Source organism: Lichenostomus cassidix, chromosome Z (genome assembly GCF_008360975.1).
Source record: "Lichenostomus cassidix isolate B80296 chromosome Z, HeHo_3.0, whole genome shotgun sequence".
Taxonomy (NCBI): Eukaryota; Metazoa; Chordata; class Aves; order Passeriformes; family Meliphagidae; genus Lichenostomus; species Lichenostomus cassidix.
In genome coordinates this window covers 51789321-51795320 of record NC_139511.1, presented here as the reverse complement: position 1 = coordinate 51795320, position 6000 = coordinate 51789321, and positions in this window count along the sequence as shown.

Here is a 6000-nt window from a genome sequence, read left to right as displayed (position 1 = left end):
TAGAGAAACACAACAAATGTATTATTGTACCATACCAAGTGACTCGTCCTGTAGTTCTCAAGTGTAAAATTTCCATTTTTCTGAACAGAGAGAAAGAAGGAGGAGTTTCTGGTGGGAAATGATAGTTAGAGTTGTCTCAGTATAGTTAAGTGTATATTTGATTTTATCAGGAATTTCTGCATCAGTTATAAACACAGGATGGGGAATTTTAAAAATGCCTACAGAGGGTATTTCAGTTACAGCATTTTTGCTTCAGACTTGGTCTTCATTATAACTCCATTATGAAAATTTACCTTGCCAGCTCTGCTCTGCAACTGACCTCACATGAAGACTGTCCCACCAGCTTTATTTGCATCACAAAAGCACTTGCATACCTACTTCCAGTGTAAAACCATGCCCCCAGTAATTTCTTTATGAAACCTATCACATTTGTGTCGCTTAGACTTTATAATAGCTTTTTCATCCTCCTCTTTCAAAAACAATGGTATTCGTGTTACAGAAAATAATTAGTAATAACCATAGCTTCCCATACTGTTGTTTAATGCAAAATACAAATTAACCTTGTCTCCTTCTCTTAAGACCCTTTAATTCCTTCTCCTTAGTAATTTACAGTCTATGGTATCCGTTTCTTCCAAATACTTGTTCCAAATGAGTTAAGAAAGAGATAGACTAGCCTAAACTATTGCTTCAAGGACAATGCTCCATTTTATTTCTTTTGATAGCAGAGGTACTTATTGAAGGGCAGAGGAAAAATAAGGAGCAAAAATGAATCTGTGTGGGAAATACCAATCCCATATTTAATTCTGCAGTGCTGTCAGCTGGTAGAGGAATTTTTTTTTCCAGCACAACACATCCATACTTCTTAAGCATGTGAGGAGATTTCTGTCTGAACAGTTTGTGCAAAAAGGTGAACAGATTAACATAGGATAGATAACTTTTTGTGCTCACTGCCAAGCTGATGCATTGTCTCATGTGTGAAGAAGGACTGGTCTGAAGTAGGCAAAAAATATTTGAATACAGTCTCGTATTTCTGATGTTACAGGATTAAAAATGTATGGGTACCTGAGTGTAAACAGCTCATGAGATTAAACACATGCAAAAAACATGCTAGAATTGGTATGACGTGACAGGAATGAGGCCTGACTGGATTTCCCTGTCCTGATGGGGAAACTACATGTTTGGGCATGAGCTGGAGGGACTGACTGAGAGGTCTTTAAACTAGAATCAATGGAGGAAGAAAATACCAAAAGCATTGCATGGGTAAGCCAGGTGTTGGCATGGCATCGCCTGGCCATGGCAATGTTAGTAGGGAACATTTAAACTGCTCTTGGGACTGCATAGGGTTCTGAAATGCTTCTACACCAACTCACACAGTAGGAAAAAAATCAAGAATGTGCACCTGTTCATACCTCTGATTTACCTGATAAAGAATGGCCAACATCTTAGTTCTTTTGTTTTGTTGTTTTTTGGTTTTGAGGGGGTTTTTTGTCATAGCATTAAGTTCTCATAATCAGATCAGAATTTCAAAAGCTCAAAGGAAATGAATTTAATAAGTTTGTACCTCTCTTTGGGATATTTGCTGCTGTGCATAATGAGATACCATGGATAGGAGGGGCAGTGGGATAGGAGAGTGGATGGCAGAATGCCCTTGGATTTTGACATAAATGTAGAGATTAGTTAGAGCTACTTACTGTAGTTACCAAACAAGCACCAGAACGGCACAATCCATCTCTAAAGATACACTTCCATTAACAAGCAGTAAAGTGAGAACAGATCCGTAGCATGAAACAGTGTTGAAGAACCTGATTCTAAACAGAACAGGTTTTAGGGCTGAAGACATCCTAGGCTCACATGGATGGAATGCTTGTTAGCAATTAAGATGCATCTTCTGTTGCTCATCAATCCCAATGGAATCCAGTCTGTGCACTCCACCATCACCCTGTAATGTGAAGCAAGGCAAGTGGTAATGGTCAGAAAATTTGCTTTGAAAATGCACTCCTGATGCAATTTAAAAAAACATCTTGAGTACTAGGAATTCCAGGCACGAGATGAGACTATCAGTTCATCAGTTATACAAATGTTTGATTTCTGTTTTGCTAGGGATCTGTGTTCACTCTTCACTGAGGGCTAGCCAAACCAGATGGAGTGGGATGGGCTCTTCCCTTGTGCCTATCTCTTTTGTGGGGATGTGGAGTCTATCATCTCTATTGCCAGTTATAGACTCAGGAGCCAATTAGTGAAAAGCAATTTTAGAAGCTCTAGACAGAAATCATGCTCAATACTTCTTTATTTCTGTAATGTAATACGGTCTCATTTACCAGCATATTAAAAAAAAAATGCAGAAAGTAAGGATTTCTGGTTAAAATTATTGGTGCAACTCTAAAGCATCAGCTCTGTCTAGGATCTGTCCCTTAAACTTTTTTCCCAGATGGGGATTTAAGTAGATTGCTAAGTATTTGACAGATCTCAGTATCAAGATCAATACTGAATTAGAAGACATAGCTAAGCATAACCGGGGGAAAATAATTAACAAAATTAAGGAGGGTTTTGCTCTATAGGGAACTATTAAAGTTATCTTTATGGGGTCATGTAAATGTAATAAAAGATTCTGCCTTCACCACAGTTTAATTCTATATCAGAAATGGTCCCTGTAGATATACCAAAAGATTATTTTACTAAAATTGGATGTGTATTCTCTTCTGGGCTAAGAAAAAGGGGAACAAAATCTTGAAAGTAGAAAGCAGTGAATTTTACACCACACATATTTGAAGTTGCCTGAACTCCATTTCTATCAATGGTATTTAGTCGGATCAGAGAACACAGTTCACACAAATGGTTACCGTACTCTGAAAGAAAAGAAGAACATAATCATATAGGTGTGCTTTAGGACGGTACATCTACTTCCCATGACAGACTTGACTGAAGTATTTTAAGACTACAGAAAATAGTACAAAATTATCTTTTAGAACAATCCCGAATAACACACACCTCTGTAAGTCTCCGAATTAATTGTCCATTAAAAAACAAAATGCAGACATAATTTAAATTTGCCTTGTAAGAAAGAAGAATTCAGACTGGAGAGAGTGATGTTTTAATATATCTTTTAGAGATGTGTGCAGCAAACCTGAATTGTTCATTACTGACTTAAATTCTTCTAACTAAATCCTAGCATGTAGCTCTCTGAGGATCTGTTGGGGTTTTTTTCTTCCTCTTTTTCATTAGTGCTTTTCCAATTACACTAAAAACAATTTAATCTGATCAGAAGTTCTCTTAAAATAATGTCAATCCTTATCTTAACTCAAAAACAAGGCTATCATAAGAGAACATCAAACTGAATTTATTTTGCTCTGACAACAAACACCACAGGGATGATGACTCTCATCCTGGCTCGCAGGCTTGCCCATGGTTGAAAGCACTCATTTAAATACGAGGTTTGATCACTGGTGGAAAGACAATGGCTCTGTCTAAGCAGGCAGACACAAGGACATTTTGTAGGTTCACACCCTGACTGTATGACAAATCCATGTCACTGCTTTCTCTGTGCTTTCTTCTAATGAAAGCACAGGATTCAAGTGCAGGGAAGCCACATCATGCTCCTGGAATATACTTTCTGGGATCTGTTGCAGGTCTCTTGCTTAGTTCCTGTTTCCTGAAATTTTTAGTCCAGCATGAGAAGACTGACCTTTGCCATTTCATCAAAATGTTCCTCTACCAAGTGTCAGCTCAACATAAAACGTTATGCGAGATTTTTCAGCCTGACTCAATAATTTCCATCAGTTTGATCAATCTCTGGTGGCACAAAGAGCTTCTTTTCTTGAATAAAGTTTTAAAGGATTGGACATCTAATTTCTGCAGTGAACTGGTGTTGCACTAAATACTGGTACTTAGCAAGTACATGTAATAAATCATGATTAAACATACCCCTAGTCACTTTTCATCTGGACTGATAATGTTCAGCTATCATAATTCGTCTTTTTTTTTTAAGTTACTACTAAACTAGCACTCCTTTTCAATGTTTAAAAACAATTTAAACTAGGAGACCAGCAGTGCAACTATTATGATCACGACCACCGGTCTAGATCAGCGTCCCCTCTCCACAGTGGCATCTGCTTTGGAAGGTAGTATCAACAGGAGGAAAATGCGGGCTCATATATCCCTTGTGAAAGTAACTGGTGAATTAACTGTTGGTATCTGCTATCTGGAGACTAGCTTAATCCTCAAATTTCAAAATTTATGTCTCTTCCAAAGCTCTTTGGCATCAGTATACAACATTCAGTTTTTCACAGCAGAAGCTAACTGCTCCTCTGAATACTGCTGTTCCTGCTTTCACTGATATCCTGTGACATCAACTGTTCAGCTAATTGCCAGGTGAAAACTAACTTTTCACCATCCTGAGTTTGCTGTCTTCTCATTTCTGTGCCCTACAGCATTTGTGTTCCAAGACAGAAAGGAAAGTGTCTTCAGTGTCTTCTACAGGTTATTTGTTACTTTAAATATTTTTATCACTTTTTTTTATAGAAAAGAAATCAAATCCCTTGATCCTTTATCTGCATCTGAGTTCTTTTTCATGCATACAATTATCTACATTTTCTTATAATGATTTTCATTCTCCAGGTCTTCTGGGGCTATCCCAACATTGCCACATTGATCCCATGTCCAACCTTGAGCTTTAGCCTAATCTACTTCACCTTTCCATTGTTTGAACGTAAGATTGAACTTTGATAATGGCACACGATAGGATTCAGCTGCAGCCCAGTCTACCTTGATTGCTGTGAAAAGCTGAGCCTGAATGTGCAGGCACAATGATAGTACCTGAAGCAGGGAGAAAAATCATCTGCTGGGATGCCTGCTCTGCGCTGTCCTCTGCTCTATTTTTCTGGTGCAGTACAGACCTAGCCTAATTTGGCAAACGTGTCTTTTAGATTCAGCAAGCACAACTGAGGACAGTATTCCAGGGCAGGAATATGGCATATTTATTATGCCAAAAAATATGACGGCATAGTAACAGGAAGTTACTGTCCATACACTGATCATTAATAAAGCTGCATGTAATCAAAGTGAGGGGCTCAGAGACTTTGGGACTGAACAGAGATTTTGGAGGACTATGAATGAACTTACTGAGAACACATTCTCTTCTCTTCAGCATGATTAATTGAAAATACATTGGAGGAAAACCTGTTTCAGAGTTGCTGTTCTGGGAATCACGGTAATGTGTGACATTGTTGAGTGGCTGTTAGGGATGTCAAATGATACTAGGGACAAGCATTAATGTGAACAGGAATGTTTTTACTGTCTTCTGTGAGACTCAGCTGAACCATCAAATAATCTGCTGCAGTCTTAACATGTGTCCACATTATTGAGATGTAGAATCAGAGAATCATTGAGTCCTTAAGATCAGGAAAAATCTCTAAGATCACTGAGTCCAATCATTAACCTAACACTACCAGGTCCACCACTAAACCATGTCCCTAACACTGATTTCTGAACACTTCCCGGGTAGCCTGTTCCAATGCTTGACAACCCTTCCAGTGAATAAATATTTTCCTGATATCTGATCTAAACCTCCCCTGGTTCAACTAGAAGCCTATTTCCTCTGGCTCTGTTGCTTGTTACTTGGGAGGAGGAGCCAACCCCCACCCGGGACACCTCCTTTCAGGTAACTGTAGAGAGCAAGAAGGTCTCCCGTGAGCCTCCTCTTCTCCTGGCTTAACAAACCCAACTCTTTCAGCTGCTTCTGACATAACTTACTGTCCAGACCCTTCACCAGCTTTGTTGCTCTTCTACGGACATGCTCTAGCACCTCAGTGTCTTTCTTGTATGGAGGGGTGTAAAGCCCCAGCCCTCACTTAGTGCTTTATTTAAAAGCTGCTTAAGGTACTAATTTTCCCTGAGGTGGCAGGACAACTCAACAAAAGTTCCCAGGAGGTTAAAAAACAAACTTTACTGGCAAACTTTAGAAGATCCAGAATGTAGCAAGATTTAAAGCAAACATTCAATCAA